The sequence below is a fragment of the Crassostrea angulata genome, chromosome 6, assembly GCF_025612915.1.
Source record: "Crassostrea angulata isolate pt1a10 chromosome 6, ASM2561291v2, whole genome shotgun sequence".
NCBI classification, from domain to species: Eukaryota; Metazoa; Mollusca; class Bivalvia; order Ostreida; family Ostreidae; genus Magallana; species Magallana angulata.
Window position 1 is genome coordinate 20,792,661 of NC_069116.1, and position 18,835 is coordinate 20,811,495.

Consider the following 18,835-nt stretch of genomic DNA (forward strand, 5'->3'; position numbering starts at 1 on the left):
GTATCAGCCGCCAGAGTGTTCCGTGCCGGAACCCGGGATTGAACCGGGGGCCTTTAGATCTTCAGTCTAACGCTCTCCCAACTGAGCTATTCCGGCTGATACTCACCTGGAAACGGGATCAAAACAGGTGAAAAACCAATACTTCAAATGATCAAGAAATGTATTCTATAACCTGATATTGTTTCACCAATAATCTGGATCAATGATTGACTGTATTTCCATCATAATGTTTATGCTTCCAGACAGTTGCCTTGTGTCGTTATACTTGAACAAAAACATGTCAAACACTCTCAACATTTTGAAATGTAATGAGAAAACTTGAGGTTGACACTTTCGTCTAGATTAAGAAAACGGAACATATTAAAAATAAGGCAAATGTGCAAAGAAAACAAACTGCGTAACAGTCCATTTGGATCCTTTGAAAGCAAGAGCGGGCATACAATACATCTAGAATGCCATCCCGAGCCACCAGAAGTTCTTGTGGATTTTTATTTTAGATAATCAAAACGGAACACATTTTGGTAACCCTAATGAACGATGCAAGCAAACTGCAAAAGGGTCCATTTTGACATTTTATTTGCGTGTTTTTCATCAGATCGTGTTTTATGTCAAGATATGACAGAACTGTCTTTCAGAACTGTACATGTATCTGCAATTTTCATAGGCTTTTGCATTTATTTAATTAAAACGATAAAATATCTTGAAGAAGTTTATTTGCTTGGAGTTAAGGTTTTACGATCGTCAGTCTATTACTATTTCAGTCAACGCTGGAGCCATCAAGCTATTTGAAGGCATACTGTAAAGTTACTTACATTTACAGCTTTGCCACAGCCGATTTATTCAGTAACAATATTGGCATCGTCATTTCGCTGAGAACTGATCTACATTTGAAGCTTCCAAATCTGAATCGATGGTTGAGCTTACCATCTGGATTCTCCTTCAGATTCTCAATGATAACTTACAGCATCCATGTCAATCTTTTATTTTGGTCTCAAATTTTTAGTCCAAGAGGTCATCTATTATTCAAAAGGATAAAAATGTATCAGCCGCCGGAGTGTTCCGTGCCGGAACCCGGGATTGAACCGGGGGCCTTTAGATCTTCAGTCTAACGCTCTCCCAACTGAGCTATTCCGGCTGATACTCACCTGGAAACGGGATCAAAACAGGTGAAAAACCAATACTTCAAATGATCAAGAAATGTATTCTATAACCTGATATTGTTTCACCAATAATCTGGATCGATGATTGACTGTATTTCCATCATAATGTTTATGCTTCCAGACAGTTGCCTTGTGTCGTTATACTTGAACAAAAACAAGAAAAACATGTCAAACACTCTCAACATTTTGAAATGTAATGAGAAAACTTGAGGTTGACACTTTCGTCTAGATCAAGAAAACGGAACATATTAAAAATAAGGCAAATGTGCAAAGAAAGCAAACTGCGTAACAGTCCATTTGGATCCTTTGAAAGCAAGAGCGGGCATACAATACAACTAGAATGCCATCCCGAGCCACCAGAAGTTCTTGTGGATTTTTATTTTAGATAATCAAAACGGAACACATTTTGGTAACCCTAATGAACGATGCAAGCAAACTGCAAAAGGGTCCATTTTGACATTTCATTTGCGTGTTTTTCATCAGATCGTGTTTTATGTCAAGATATGACAGAACTGTCTTTCAGAACTGTACATGTATCTGCAATTTTCATAGGCTTTTGCATTTATTTAATTAAAACGATAAAATATCTTGAAGAAGTTTATTTGCTTGGAGATAACGTTTTACGATCGTCAGTCTATTACTATTTCAGTCAACGCTGGAGCCATCAAGCTATTTGAAGGCATACTGTAAAGTTACTTACAATTACAGCTTGTCCACAGCCGATTTATTCAGTAACAATATTGGCATCGTCATGTCGCTGAGAACTGATCTACATTTGAAGCTTCCAAATCTGAATAGATGGTTGAGCTTACCATCTGGATTCTCATTCACATTCTCAATGATAATTTACAGCATCCATGTCAATCTTTTATTTTGGTCTCATATTTTATGTCCAAGAGGTCATCTATTATTCAAAAGGATAAAAATGTATCAGCCGCCAGAGTGTTCCGTGCCGGAACCCGGGATTGAACCGGGGGCCTTTAGATCTTCAGTCTAACGCTCTCCCAACTGAGCTATTCCGGCTGATACTCACCTGGAAACGGGATCAAAACAGGTGAAAAACCAATACTTCAAATGATCAAGAAATGTATTCTATAACCTGATATTGTTTTACCAATAATTTGGATCGATGATTGACTGTATTTCCATCATAATGTTTATGCTTCCAGACAGTTGCCTTGTGTCGTTATACCTGAGCAAAAACAAGAAAAACATGTCAAACACTCTTAACATTTTGAAATGTAATGAGAAAACTTGAGGTTGACACTTTCGTCTAGATCAAGAAAACGGAACATATTAAAAATAAGGCAAATGTGCAAAGAAAACAAACTGCGTAAAAGTCCATTTGGATCTCTTGAAAGCAAGAACGGGCATACAATACAACTAGAATAACATCCCGAGCCATCAGAAGTTCTTGTGGATTTTTATTTTAGATAATCAAAACGGAACACATTTTGGTAACCCTAATAAACGATGCAAGCAAACTGCAAAAGGGTCCATCTTGACATTTTATTTGCGTGTTCATCATCAGATCGTGTTTTATGTCAAGATATGACAGAACTGTCTTTCAGAACTGTACATGTATCTGCAATTTTCATAGGCTTTTGCATTTATTTGATTAAAACAATAAAATATATTGAAGAAGTTTATTTGCTTGGAGTTAAGGTTTTACGATCGTCAGTCTATTACTATTTCAGTCAACGCTGGAGCCATCAAGCTATTTGAAGGCATACTGTAAAGTTACTTACAATTACAGCTTTGATACAGCCGATTTATTCAGTAACAATATTGGCATCGTCATGTCGCTGAGAACTGATCTACATTTGAAGCTTCCAAATCTGAATCGATGGTTGAGCTTACCATCTGGATTCTCCTTCAGATTCTCAATGAAAATTTACAGCATCCAAGTCAATCTTTTATTTTGGTCTCATATTTTATGTCCAAGAGGTCATCAATTATTCAAAAGGATAAAAATGTATCAGCCGCCGGAGTGTTCCGTGCCGGAACCCGGGATTGAACCGGGGGCCTTTAGATCTTCAGTCTAACGCTCTCCCAACTGAGCTATTCCGGCTGATACTCACCTGGAAACGGGATCAAATCAGGTGAAAAACCAATACTTCAAATAATCAAGAAATGTATTCTATAACCTGATATTGTTTCACCAATAATCTGGATCGATGATTGACTGTATTTCCATCATAATGTTTATGCTTCCAGACAGTTGCCTTGTGTCGTTATACTTGAACAAAAACAAGAAAAACATGTCAAACACTCTCAACATTTTGAAATGTAATGAGAAAACTTGAGGTTGACACTTTCGTCTAGATCAAGAAAACGGAACATATTAAAAATAAGGCAAATGTGCAAAGAAAACAAACTGCGTAACAGTCCATTTGGATCCTTTGAAAGCAAGAGCGGGCATACAATACATCTAGAATGCCATCCCGAGCCACCAGAAGTTCTTGTGGATTTTTATTTTAGATAATCAAAACGGAACACATTTTGGTAACCCTAATGAACGATGCAAGCAAACTGCAAAAGGGTCCATTTTGACATTTTATTTGCGTGTTTTTCATCAGATCGTGTTTTATGTCAAGATATGACAGAACTGTCTTTCAGAACTGTACATGTATCTGCAATTTTCACAGGGTTTTGCATTTATTTAATGAAAACGATAAAATATCTTGAAGAAGTTTATTTGCTTGGAGTTAAGGTTTTACGATCGTCAGTCTATTACTATTTCAGTCAACGCTGGAGCCATCAAGCTATTTGAAGGCATACTGTAAAGTTACTTACAATTACAGCTTGTCCACAGTCGATTTATTCAGTAACAATATTGGCATCGTCATGTCGCTGAGAACTGATCAACATTTGAAGCCTCCAAATCTGAATCGATGGTTGAGCTTACCATCTGGATTCTCCTTCAGATTCCCAATAAAAATTTACAGCATCCAAGTCAATCTTTTATTTTGGTCTCATATTTTATGTCCAAGAGGTCATCAATTATTCAAAAGGATAAAAATGTATCAGCCGCCGGAGTGTTCCGTGCCGGAACCCGGGATTGAACCGGGGGCCTTTAGATCTTCAGTCTAACGCTCTCCCAACTGAGCTATTCCGGCTGATATTTACCTGTAAACAGGTGCAAAATTTTTAAATAATCAATTTTAAATAATGAGGTATGCTTGTCTTTTCCAGCGCTTGTAACGGATGTGTAATCTCCACTCTGTATTTCAAAAAGAGGATATCTAAATAGAAGGGGTTACCTGGATTAATTTCTTTTTAATTTAAAAGGTTTTAAACTATAGCCATGCAACTATTTTACCTGTTTAACAGTCTGCTATTATCTTTCTAGTTGTTATCTACAACGTGGAGTTTGATGTAGAGATTATTAAATTTGAACATTGTATACGAGAAAATAGTGAGATTGACCCTTTGTTAACAATATCGTGAGATGTACCTACCTTGCTAAACGATCTTTTTATTATTTTTTTATTTTTTTTGAAGAAAGTTAAAAAGGTCTTTGCGTAATGGTTTTTAGGTATATACATTTCAATTGTACATACATGTATTTCAACATGCTGCAACATAAAAAATCGTAAATTTCGTGTCTAATTTTTCATTTTACATAAATAGCATTTTCCGGTATTTTTATATGTACCATTTTATTTACCAATTTTGATGTGTAAGTAATCGTATGATACTAAATACTTCATGTGCCAACTACTTTTTTCCCTACAATTATTTAATTTTTAACGTAAACATCCTTAGTTTGATTTTGTGAATAACTTTGATATGGCACCTTTTGGAGAATTATTGCAGTTCGATTTTCAATTTTGTTGAAACTGGTCTGTTACTTTTTTGTTATAAACATTTGGTACGCCCATTACTATAAACAACATTTAATTGGTTGCACAACAATATTATTGAACTCAATGTCATCTAAAAATGCTTTCATACTTCTTTTATTGACATATAAAGCACAAAGTAATTTATTTATAACAATTTGATTTTTAAGCAATGTTTGCGGTCGTCACTTTATCCCTTTATAAAAAAAAAAGAGGCCAATAGGCCTTAACGGTCATCTGAGGAGCATATAACCCACACACAAACTTGTCGATGAGTCTCATATATTCATTTAATTGGGTTTCATTCTTGAGTGGAAAAATTATAATTATGTAATTACGACCACCTCCTTGGCTGAAATCTTTCAAAAAGAACTATGAAATCTATAATTTTGGCGAAAAACAAAATCATGAATTCACATTTCCTTTCAGGTGTGTGGGAGTAGAAAAGATAATTTTTAAACATTATATGAATTAACACCTATACATTGATTTTGGCCCCACCCAACAGTCAAAACCCATACAACAGGGGACATGAAATTTAAAATTTTAGTAGAGGACTTCCTGGTAAATATAATTATGAATTCAGTTTTTCATACAGATGTGTGAAAATAGAGATAAAGATTTTAAAACATTATGTGTATTAACACTAAATTGTCATATTGCCCCCCCCCCCCCACCCCGCCAATGTTTTGAACCCCTAACCCAGGGGCCATGAATTTCACAATTTAGGTAGAGGAGTTAATGGACATCATAACCAAGTATTCAGTTTTTAAAAAATATATATGGGAGTAGAGAAAATTTACTCAGATTTAATACATTTTTATTATATGGCCATATTGGCCCCACCCTAGAGCCTGAACCCCTGACCCAGGGGTCATCAATTTCACAATTTTGGTAGAGGGCTTCGTGGACATCATAATTATGCATTTAGTTTTTAACAAATATATATGGGAGTAGAGAAGAAGATTTTTTAAGACTTAATACATTTTTACTATATGGCCATATTGGCCCCACCATAGAGCCAGAACCCCTGACCAAGGGGCAATGAATTTCACAATTTTGGTAGAGGGCTTCATGGACATCATAACCATGCAACCGTTTTTTCTCACATGTTTGGGAGTAGAGGAGAAGATTTTTGAAATTTAGGCTTTTTTTTGACATTTTTGGCCCCACCTGTGGTGTCCCGGGGGTGGTAGAGTCATATATTTCACTCTTACTATAAAGATGCCTCACACAAAAAATGGTAACAATTAGCCTTGTTTTTTTTTAGAAGAAGTTAAAAATGTAAAATTGTTAACGCACGACGGACGACGCACGACACACGTCGCACAACGACGGACGAAAACGGATAGCAATAGATCACCTGAGTTCACTCAGGTGATCTAAAAAAAATACAGGGTAACTTTTATTACTTATTAGGTTTGTTACTGATTGATTACAGAAATATATCGGTTTGATCAATGTCATAGACGGCAAGACGAAACGTCTATGAAACTATTTCTGTGGTCAGTCGGCAACAAACCTAATAAGTGTTTTGTTTTCACGAGTATTTATTCTCAGAAAGCTATGATATATGCAAATCCAAGTAAAAGTTGCCTAGCATATCGTCTAATTTTACACAATCAAAGTCTTCAGAATTATCATTCCCACCTTTCAAATACTCTTTGAAATCTTCGATTCACCCTTGTTTACTTACAAAGTTTTGTTGATGTTCAATTTTAAACATTTTGCTCCTTTCCCTCTGCAGAGATGCGTAGACGAAGCGTCGACCAAATTGCCGAATATTAATTCTACCCAGACGGATATGGTAATATGTAAGGTAGTCACGTGTCATGTATTAACCAATGAAAGTGTGACATTTCAATCCGATGGGAAACCAAGTTTTTTCAGCGTTACATCATGTTATTTACAAAACAATTAAAACTTGATTATGATTATTATTCAGTTGATTCTATATGGTGTTTCTAAGAGTAAAATCGTATCAAGAAGAACAAAGTATTAACAAAACAAAAATACCAATCTTCTGTTCAAATGTAATTTGATATTTTTGAAACACTACTACTATTAGTTGTTTTCAGAAAAGATTCTAAGTCATTAAGAAATAAAGCAAATAAAAATGAAGGTAAGTCTATTCCTTATCGTACCCCTATTTTGTCTGAAAAATAATCAGAAAAATTATGAGTAACAGCAATTTATATTGACAATATACTCCCAAATTGGTGCATAAGCACATTTCTCAGTTACAACATCTTGTATCAGCTAATCTCAAAACTTTGTTAGGAGAAGAGTAAAATGTACATTTATTTTTTAACATCAAAAAAATTCAAGTAAATATATTATTGATATTAGTGATATTAGAATAAGTTTATATCAATTACCTTGGTTTAAGTCGATATATTTTTCTGATTGGTGTCTTAAACAGTTTACTTAGAAACATTATGTTTCAATATTAATATTAGGTAACTTTAGTCGATTACAGTAGACATTATCTATTGGTTTTTTACAATTGTCTCAATACTCAATTCCATCTATTCTTCTCTCGCATTTCATTTTCTTTTTCCTTTCCTCATTATAATTATTTTTCCTAATCAATGTGTATGTGTAATGATATTGAAAATTTTACTCACCTCTCATTTGTAAACTGACGAGGGCGAGATTAACATAATCCATTTGGCTTGTTTTTCAATCGCTGTGCACTGTTGCTATATTAAATAAATATTGTTTAAACTAAACCGTTTAGACAGTATAGTTATAAAATTGCACCGATGCAATTAACTGAAGCTTTAAGTCTATTATTTAATTTCTGGGACATTGTCATTGCCTTTATTTTGTAAATTTGCAATATATTACCCACAATCAAAGCTTAAAGTAAAATTTCTGATAAAAACTAACATTGAATAATCTATCATAAAAAGAGAACAAATGACTAGCAGAAGATTTTAAATATTAACTTACAATAAAACAACTGCCAAAAATTGTGTCAGTTTTTCAATTTAGCTTAATAGCCTGTTTTTATTTCATCTTTAGTTACATCTTACAATGTTTCGTTAATGTCTACACACTTATTCGATACACCCTGTCACTATTAACTTCCCCTTTATGATATGTTTAAGGTATTCATCAAATTCAATTTTTAAAGTATTTTTAGTGCTTATTCATTTATGTATTTACTATTTTTTATTTTCCCCCTTCCAATTTATTAGCTACAAGATATTATATAGATATTATATAGACTTTTAAAATATAAAAATTATTTAAGTGTAAACGTCCAAAAATAGATTAAATGAAGACAACTAATAAAAGTGAAAGGTTTAGTACATAGTTTTTATGAATATTTACTTACTTTTCTGCTAGATTTGTGACCGCGTAGTTTTTACGGTGCTAGGGAATTCGTCTGGAGCTGTATATCCGCCGTGTGCAGTACGAACGGGGTGAGGGAATGTTCGAAGGTATAAGTAGTATAAGGTTGAGGCGCGCTGTGGGCCGTAAGGTAAAAACGAAGGGTAGGTTTGCCGTATTCCCGAAGGTCCACCAGTATACAGTTCCAGAGAAATAAACCAAGTGATGAAGGATTCCGTATTTATTGGACGAGATTCAACGATGGCAACATTATAACAGTTTAACAGACAGGTATTTTACAAACAAGTCGGATATGGCCAGTAGTGGCCTCCGGCCTTAAGACTCTGGGTGAGTCGGACGTGGCCGACGCTGGCCGCCGTATTCCAGACTGCCGATTGACAATTGTACATAATTATTTATAAGAATCTGAACAATGAGTATAAATTGACAGGTGATGACATAAGTAAGCTGAGTGAAAGGTTCACAGATACAAAATAATTAAATAAACTCAATGAGTCTTTGATGTCCAAGACATGGAAAACTGATAATTGCACAATGTTGTTTTAAGAGATTAATAGTCCTTGAGACATGGCACTCTGTCTCTTTGAAATCACATATAGAGTCCGAAAAGTGTTAATCACTATTTAAATAAGTAACTTTGTAAGAAATAGACTGTGAGAAAATATTATAAAAATATATGTTGAATTTTAAAAGTAAGGTCCAAAATAAAGTTATAATTAAACAGTGAATTTTGCACGGTGATAGATTTATGCATACGAGGTGAGCCTATAACTGTTTGATAAATTGTTTTATCTCATACGTGTTGTGTATATTACCCGTGTGATAAACCTTTGCTCGTTGAAATGGTTATATTCGCTCGGCAAGCCTCGCGAATATATACACCATTTCAACTCGTTGGATAAAGCAAATATAAAATCACACAATATAGATATCCTCTATATATGTCAATTTTCAGTTAAGCAATCATAATAATTCCTGTTTAACTTTGCTATGATTTTATTGTTATTGATAAAAAAAAATGATTAAAAATTTAGCGACCAAAATAGTTGGTAACTAATAAATGCTTGCACTGAACGCGTTATTCAAAGAAAGCTCGTGTTTCTCCTGACTGCCTATGTATGGGGGATGCTATTTACATTATCTAGCTTTAAAAGCTTTGTTTTTGTACTCTTCAAGTGCTACTAGTCTTTAAGAAGGATCTAAATGGTAAAATTTCATTTATGAAGGATATCTTATTTTAAATTGCTAGTGGGTTATCATTTATTAGACGAAGATACACCGAATGAATTTTATCGCTTGAAAGAGAGCAAGTTTAAGAAATTTCGTTTTCTTGACATGGTTAATATTAAGCAAAGTAGAATAAAATGAAATAAAATCTGCCAAGGGCAGACTACAAATGTGTCGTTTATGCATATTTTGTATTTCACTCTCACCATTTAGGGACACTTGGCATTAAAAATGGTGAAAGAAAACCCAGATCCCATGCATATTGAGTATCTGATGATTATTTAATACGTCACAAACACCTCCAAAGTTCAATGGATTGTAAACTGACGTTATTCTAAAGCTGAAAATTTTCGCCCTCACATTTCTATTGTCAACAAAGGTAAATCGGTAGAATTTGTTCCTTATCTTGACTTTATACGAGCTTTTCAGCTAAATTTACACCGTGTTTGTGATATCATACACAGGTTGATAGTAATATGATGTCCTTGTGGTCATTCGTTCCAGAAATAATTGTTTAATTGAGGCTGATTATGAAATACTGTTTTAGCATGGCATCAAACCCACAACAGCGTTCAAGAATTTTTTTTACAACCTTTTATTTTTACTCACTCAGAGTGTCAGCAATTATCATCATTAAACTACTATGAAAATATGAAGATATCAAGATTATACATGTAAAACGCGTTCAATACAGACGCCAAGCTATCAATGTTTTGGTTCATTTCCACGTAATAGTTGGAGGTGGGGCGACATCGAAAAGTATTAAATAAGTTTAATTGAAATTACTTGCTCACAACCTTCAGTAAAATTAACATTATTATGATTGAGATCTACTTAACGTTTTTAAACGAACATTTTCACGATTTTTGGTCTTATTTTAATTTTATTTTTATTGTTTACAGCGATTTATTAATGCATTTCTAATTTGAGTGTCAGTCGTGGAATTAAAAGCAAGACACAGATCTAGAGCTAACAATTCTTCGCTATGTAAAGGGCATTGTTTTTGTTTACATTAGTTCAATATACATTTTTCTATCTGCTTATTCGCATTGAACAGAAATAAACAGTGTCTCGCGTTTTCACCTTCATTTTAAGTCTAAGCATGAACTTTTCTTTTCAGCATTCAAATTGTGTCCATAACATGACCTGAGCTTCGTATATGTAGCTCTGCGTTTATAACTCATCGACTGACACTCAAATTTTGGTAGACTTTAAGAAATGATTTACTGAAACATTGTAAACATTAAAATGGAAAAATAAATTTTGACCAAGATCTTGACCATACCCCATTAAGATCTCAAAATGCTTGAAATTTAAACTGAATAAAAATTAACTTTCCAAAGTGGAGGGAATAGTTTTGGGGTTTACTGTAAGTGACGTAAAGGTTTTAATTTGGATTACATAAACTTAACTTAGTTCTTTTTTCCAAATCTCAAAACGAGGGAAAAAAGAATGAATGTATGTGATTGAAAATTTAATTCAATTTTATGTGATATTTGGAACATTAATATTTTGATGCATGATAACGTATCCACCATTTAATTTAGAGATTAAAACAAAAATATAACAGACGGCAATCGGTTTTTGGAACGCAGTTCGCTATTCGCAATTGAAAAGTGAACTGCGTTCTAGAACGCAGTTCGCAGTTCAAAATTTATAATTCATATTTGGGGCCTGAAATTGTCAGGGTCATCTACTAGTGGTATACCATTACCACCCTGAAAATGTAGAGAAGTGGTCATCTGTACTTTTTGAGATTCGGGCTTATTTGCAATTGAAAACTGAACTGCGTTCAAGATGAGCTTGAAAATTTCAGACCCCAAATATAAATCATAATTTATTTTATTGCGAATGCGTTCTAGAACGCAGTTCACTTTTCAATTGCACAAAAACCCGAATCTCATAAACTAAAGTTGACCACTTCACCATATTTTCAGGGTGGTATTGGTATACCACCATTAGATGACCTTGAATTAACAGGCTCCAATTATGAATTATAAATTTTGAATTGCAAACTGCGTGCTGGAATGCAGTTCACTTTTTAATTGCAAATAAGCCCGGATCTCAAAAAGTTGAGATGATTACTTCACCATATTTTCAGGGTGGTAATGGTATACCACCAGTAGAATACCTTTAAAATTTCAGGCCCCAAATATGAATTATAAATTTTTAATCGCAAACTGCATTCTAGAACGCAGTTCACTTTTTTATTGCGAATAGCGAACTGTGTTCCAAAAACCGATTGCCATGAATTATTAATTAAATTTGGTAGATGGAATGTTATAAAAAGAAATAACAGAATATTATCATTTGCAATTTATGGATTGCAGAATGTTGAAAGGTATTTAAAGACCAAATCGTATAAAATTGAATTACCTTATTTTCTTTAAAAAATTTAAATTTTAAAGATAATGTGTATATTAATTACTTTTTCTAACGACAAAGCTGAACTCCTCTTGATATTTATCAGTAAACTGTTTAACTAAAAGTGTACCCGATAACACATTACTATCAATTACATATCATAATTTTTTTATTAAATTATATATAATTTAATTCTGGTTGTAACGCGACAAATGATTAGAAAGAAAAAAAAATGTTAAATTTGTATAACCTGGTTTGCACATCACAGGATGCGTCACAATGCACTAACGTCAAAAACGTAGAAATCCGCTTGACGTTACGTTTGAATTTTGAACAGATACTAATGTCATTTTTAAAGGTAAAACTCACTCAAATTTGACAGTAAATTACAGAAAATTAAACTAAAAGGAATGGACTCAATATCTACCCAAGTTGTACTCGTGTAAGTGGGTTGGATCAATTTACGTTTTTTTTTTATCCGCTTCGCAAATTATAAAGCGTAAACTTTCCCAACTCAGATTAAACCTGTATAACTTTGGTAGACTTTGAGTTGATTTAATCAATTGTAAGCTTTATTCATTTATTCATCTTTTGTTTCATCCATTACAGAAGTTATAAACCATAAAATATTGGAAAAAACTTATTATTTTTAAAACAAAAACAATGAGGCAGCAGTTAGGGTAAATTAACTTGACAATAGTACTAAGGAAGTATATGTACACATAAAAAAATATAATAATACCGTTGTTATTTAACAAATGTGTATTTCCATTCAGATTTTTTTCATTAATACCGGCGAGATTACAAATACAGAACGTAAGAAATTAGATACTAGTTCTGTGTTTAGTGCTATCATACCAATTGTTTCTTAAACGTGTATCGTAGTGTATGGTTATTTTGATTTTTGATTTCATTACAATAAACTCACTAAGTAATTGTTGTGTGATTATTCTATGAATTTTTATGGTACAAAAAAATCTATTTTGATATAAATTAGTACTGTATCCGTACAAACCATATCTTATGAAAACTGGATGTGCTATACTGCACAACATTTCATTGATATTGGCACTGGCTTGGAGGATGTCGTATTGTTCAATATTTCTATAAAGTAGAAGCTAGGTTACTTCTGATATTTTAGATCCGGTTAATTGACATATCGGTTTGAACCTCTCCAAATTTCATTTCCTTTTTGAAACTTGTCATAATACAGTAATGGTGAAACATGCTAAGAAAAAAATCCATAATTATTGAAAAAAAAAATGTACCTGCATGTGTATATACCAAAATTCTTTAAAACCTGTTACAATTATTTTTATCATCTCATCTGAATTTTAACATTTATTTTAGAGAATTTTTTAATGGTACAAAAATGTGAAAAGAATTTCAGAAATGTGCTATTGGATAAAATGTATCACTAGTACCTTTTATCTTGAACATTTCTTCTGATCCAGACTGCCGTATTGAAGACATAATTGCTGAAAGAGAAATACCGATGCACAGTTATAGTGTTCATTTATCTTATCCATGTAGAGAAATTGAATATAATTAACACCAACTTTAAAACCGAAATAGCAGAATTTGTCCCAAGGACTCAGACACCATAACCAAGAATTATATTTGTCAGCAGGTTTAAAGTCATTTTCTGGTAATTAAACGAATTCAGAGTATCTAGACTGGGTATCTCATTTTTCTATATTAGCCAAGTTTTGCAAAACTATTGTTAAGTGTACAATATTAATCGATTGACCGAACGTTATATGTATACCGTTATAAGTATTTACGCCCCCTAAACGATTTGATAAATTGCTCAGCACAAAAAGGTGAGCAATTCTATTTAGACATGTTATGGAAGTTTTTATCAGCATATTAAATTTGACATTTGCAAGAAAAATTCTTTCAAAGAATTAAATAAAATAACTGATACTCTACTTTCAGGAACTTAGTTTTATGACTCTGATTATTGAGGTCATAAACTAAATCAACCTTGGTTAAATTATTAAAAACACTTTGTACCCTGTTACCTTTGCATATTTATATCCAAATATTTGTATAGTGTATTAGATGCAATTACAATAAAACATAACCAGTCTATTTGAAAGCGGGTGTTATTTAAGCATCATAATTATGTCATTTTCACAAAAAACTAAAGCATTCCTCCCTATGTACCAAATGATGGGGATTAATGTTATACACAAATATGTTCCATGACACACTTTAAAACAGCCCTGCAATATTTTTGTAATCTATTATTGTCAAAGCATGTCGGCATACTAGAAAAATTACAGAAATAATTTTGTTATGAAACTGCACCAGCATCACTTCCTAATGTTTTGTTAGGGATAAAATGAAATAATTTTGTTTTTGCATGTATCATTTATAGCTTCTTTTTATAACGCAGGTTAGACTTAATGAGAAAAAATTCTCGAGAAGAATTCAAAATGGTCGTAAAAAGATTCACTAACATTTTTCATACATTCAAGCTCAATAACTTTCCGCTTGGAGGTAATTCTAAAACAGAAAATCTATGGTCTAGATATATGTAATAAGCGTTAATCTCTCTCTCTCTCTCTCTCTCTCTCTCTCTCTCTCTCTCTCTCTGTGTAAATCCAGAAAAAAAAAGTCACACTGGTCGGATAAAATATAGAAAACTTAAATGAATAAAAACATAATGTCAGAGTAAAACATAAGCGCTTTCATTTTCATCTTCAGATGTTTTACAACTAACCAAGGTGGTTAGTTGTAAAACATTTGAAGATGAAAATTAATGAATTTTTTTTTTTGTATACCTGCACTAGTATCATGTTTGTTATATGGATTGCCAGATTTCCTAGTTATCTATTAAAACGAAATTATCAACAATAACACAAAATATTTTAATTTTATTCTAAATGTAAACTGTCTGTTGTGGAGTTGTTTTGTAATTTTAATTTGATCTTAAATATGTAAAAAATATACATTTGTGTGATTTTATGTGATATGAACCAGTTGATACATTGTGTATTATTTTTCTCAGCTGCTTTTAGCCACAGTGCTTCTTTCGATAAATCTTAACCAAAGCATGTTGCGCGTCAAATTACCAAATAGTCGATACCAGTGCTTATATAACATTTTTAGCACATGCGCAAATACATTTCGGCAGTAAGCAGTAAGCAAGTAAGCAGTTTGCACTAATAGTCAGCAGTTGGCAGCTGACAGGTGGTTGTCGTATATGGAATTCCTTACTTATCAAAGGCAATGTTGTTTCCGTTGTTGGAAAATTATATATATACCAAAACTGTTAAAAGTTTTAATACCATGTTTGAAATTATGTATCGTACAAAATCTTTTTTAAGTTCCTAACATTTACGTAACACTGGAACGTATGTTTATTTTAGATTCTATAAACTGGGTTTATTTTAAATTTCGCATAAAAGAAAACCATGTTTTCTCATCTTCTGTGGACTTTTAACTGTAGCCTATGATTTATTCTGATTGATTCTTAATTACTTTAATATCTATTTAAAAATGTGCTTGCCTATCTTCCTGGTGAGTTTGAACAGCCATTGATTTATATCTTTTTCGGAAAAATTGTAGATTAGGCTTCTTTTCATTTTCATATAGAGAAAACCTTTACAATAGAATTAAACAAAATATATTTTTAAAACTATTTTCAAACTTTGATCAGTAAAATGTATAGCAAAGTAAATGCCTATTGATTGTATAATTGTTGTAACAATCGGGGAGAAATAACAGTAATGCCAAGGCGGATATGACTGACAGTAAAGTAATTGTTATGGAAGGGGACAATCTGATTACAGAAATTATAATGGTGTTATTGTGTAGAAAACGACGGGAAATAATTAAGAAAATATTTCAACGCAGTCGTTGCCGATCCCGAGGAATAAAATAAGATTGATATATGGTGTTTTGAGTTGATATTTGTCACTGAAATCATAGTTGGTTTTTTTAAATGATAGTTTGGCCGAGTTTGGTTATTGTCTTCCAGGTTTACATCTTATAAATAACTATATATTACCTAATTTATTACAACAATATCCTTTTTAGTTCAGCTTTAGTTTATGTACATAAATATCTGTGATTAAAAGTGTTACATTGGTTGCTAAATTTTGCCAGAAAACAATTTGAGGGAGAAGATTGGACGATCAAAAATAAACTCTAACGATCCGCTAAGTGCTGTCTTGCTTGTCACTGAAGAGGGTATTTCTATTTTTGCTGAACTCTTCTTTTTCCTTGTTAAGTATAAACGACGGAGAAAAGTTGAATATAAAAAAGTAATGCTCTAAAGTACACAATTTTAAGTGAAGTGTATGAATTTCACTCAAGGTAGTCGAGTTAAGTTATATTAAATGACTCATCGTAATAAATGTACTTTGCATTGGCATGTTGCCAATCAGATGTAACTACACTGTCATGTATATTAATTTTAGTTTCTGTTAAAGAAGATTTCTAATAATTTAATTATTATCAAATAATTTGACGACTATAGATACTGTAGTCGTCAAATTATTTGATAATACGAGTTCCATATGTATGATGGAGCTTTACAGGTCCATATTACTGTATAACGTTCTAGTCTACTACACCAATTTAACAACTGTTTTACGTCATCATGTAAAGCCAAAGTCATAGATCAATGTTTTGCATTTGACTTATTGTTTCCGTTTTTTAATGCAAAAAAGGGCCCTTACATTTCAACATTAGTATATCATTTCAACATTAGTATATCATTTCAACATTAGTATATCATTTCAACATTAGTATATACGTCATGCTTTTGTTTTTTGTGGTTTTATACGATGTACATGTAAATTGTTATATGCTGTAGTTGGGGGTTTTGTCGGAAATATGTTACATTTTTTATCAATCGTTCTGATTTTTGCAATGTAAAAATACCTAAAAATGATTTTTCATCTGATGTGTATTTCTAAAAATAAATTATTATTGTAAGATTGTGGTGAAAGAAAACGTAAATAGTAAACTGTATTATCATAAATAGCAAAAAATTGTCTATATACCTCGTCTATATACCGACTTGTTATATAATAGTGTAATATTTGCAATATCAAAGTACTTGACATATTTGTCCATTGATAAGTCTTCTTTGAAGAGAGACTGCACTACATTTATGCCATTTTTTATGAGTATTTTTTTAAAGAAAAAGTAACAAAGCATATATACATGTATATATGTTTAACCTCCAATGATTGTGTACCTACAGCTATCATTAAATGGAATGCTGAGCTATGTGATAGTTTGCCAAATGACCTCTGTGTACAGGATGCTTTTGAAATATGTTTTAGAACTACCAACGATTCAACTGTTACAATATAGAATTCTCCATAGAATTCTTCCTGTTAAATATTATGTCATGAAAATCAGAATTACTACCTCTGACTGCTGTTCTTTTTGTAATGATACGCTTGAAACTATACAACATGTTTTTGCAACATGCAAGAAAATACTACCTCTTTGGAACGCACTTAGTATAGTTATACATGAGAAATGCTACAAAAATGTTAGTCTTGATGTCTGTAATGTATTATTTGGCGTTTATTCCCTTGATTGTGAGAACAGAATTCTTAACTTTGTAATCCTATATACAAAGCAATATATATTTTCATGTTCAAAATAAAAAAAAAAGACCCCCCTTTTTAGGGCTTTTACATTATTTAAATCAAAGATACAATATTGAAAAGTATATTTATATTCAAAAATCAGAATTTGAAAAAGCATGATCTCCATGGAATGATTTTATTAATCATCTGGCAGTTAAGATGTGACGTGTACAATAATACATCACTTTAGTATTTCTTGTGTTTTGTTTTTGGCTTTTTGTTTTTAGTTTTCTGTTTTTCATGGATTGTAGTTTTACTTCCTAGGCATTCTGTTTCATAAATATCACAAGCAACTACCCTACTCTTTATTTATATTACAATATGGGATGAAAATGTGAGTATGTGAGAAGTGAGAGAGCAAATATATCTTTAAAAAATTTATATATTAAACCTTTGTACACAAAAAAATATATTGTCTAAAGTTCTAAGCGATAAGAAATAGTTCAACAAAGAATATAAATATCATAAATTGTGTAAAGCAATAAGTTTGTCACCATTTTGAAAATGATGCTTAGCACTAAGTACTTACGCTAAGATTTTCTTCGTTGCAAATACTCTTTCAAAAATATAGTACTTGCTTATACGTGTATGAATATAAATGCAACAAAGGGTTAAATAGAAAGGATGACGAATTTTATATAATATACTGCAGAAAGTACAGTGTATGGATATCAATATTTAGTGCGGCGACAGCCGAATAAGTTTGTGTCTCCGTGAACTCTGTTTTATACTCGCGGACAGATAGAAGCCATTATCAGCGACGGTTTGGTTTCCTCCGCACTAAATCAAGAGTCCCTTTGTTGGGATTCAAACTTTTATGTATTACCCGCTCGGGCACTTTAATTAAACATGTAGTTTCTCTAGACTCATACAGCAAACTAACTCAGAACGTCTCCAGCTGGTAGGGGTATTTGATATTCGTTTACTATAGAAATACAGTGGTGGAGCGATGGTTGACCAAATAATTTAAATTAAGTTTAATTACTAATCAACTTCTCACTACAATTAAAAAATTTCTTCAAAAAATAAAAGGTTTTTCATACTTCATAACCAAAGATGACTGTTTTTAAATTTGTGAAATATGATATGGATGCAACCTAATAGGTTCATATTTTTTTTTCATTAAAATTTGCAAAAATTGTTTTTCAAATTAGATGGATATAAATCTATATACATATTTAGTGCGAGTTAAAAGATGTTAATTAATTTGTTAATAATTAAATCATAAGTTCTATTGTTAATTCAAATAATTTACAGAAAA

General features: G+C 32.2%; 5 non-coding genes across 5 annotated transcripts; all 5 read right to left on the bottom strand.

The window, feature by feature from the left end:
* Positions 1-23: 23 nt before the first annotated feature.
* Trnaf-gaa (transfer RNA phenylalanine (anticodon GAA)) lies at positions 24-96 on the bottom strand. The gene has a single exon. It is a non-coding gene; the product is annotated as a tRNA-Phe (tRNA).
* Positions 97-1,062: 966 nt separating this feature from the next.
* On the bottom strand, positions 1,063-1,135 carry Trnaf-gaa (transfer RNA phenylalanine (anticodon GAA)). The gene has a single exon. It is a non-coding gene; the product is annotated as a tRNA-Phe (tRNA).
* Positions 1,136-2,110: 975 nt separating this feature from the next.
* On the bottom strand, positions 2,111-2,183 carry Trnaf-gaa (transfer RNA phenylalanine (anticodon GAA)). Its single transcript has one exon. It is a non-coding gene; the product is annotated as a tRNA-Phe (tRNA).
* Positions 2,184-3,158: 975 nt separating this feature from the next.
* Trnaf-gaa (transfer RNA phenylalanine (anticodon GAA)) lies at positions 3,159-3,231 on the bottom strand. The gene has a single exon. It is a non-coding gene; the product is annotated as a tRNA-Phe (tRNA).
* A 975-nt stretch (positions 3,232-4,206) lies between these two features.
* Positions 4,207-4,279, bottom strand: Trnaf-gaa (transfer RNA phenylalanine (anticodon GAA)). The gene has a single exon. It is a non-coding gene; the product is annotated as a tRNA-Phe (tRNA).
* Between the last annotated feature and the right edge of the window lie 14,556 nt (positions 4,280-18,835).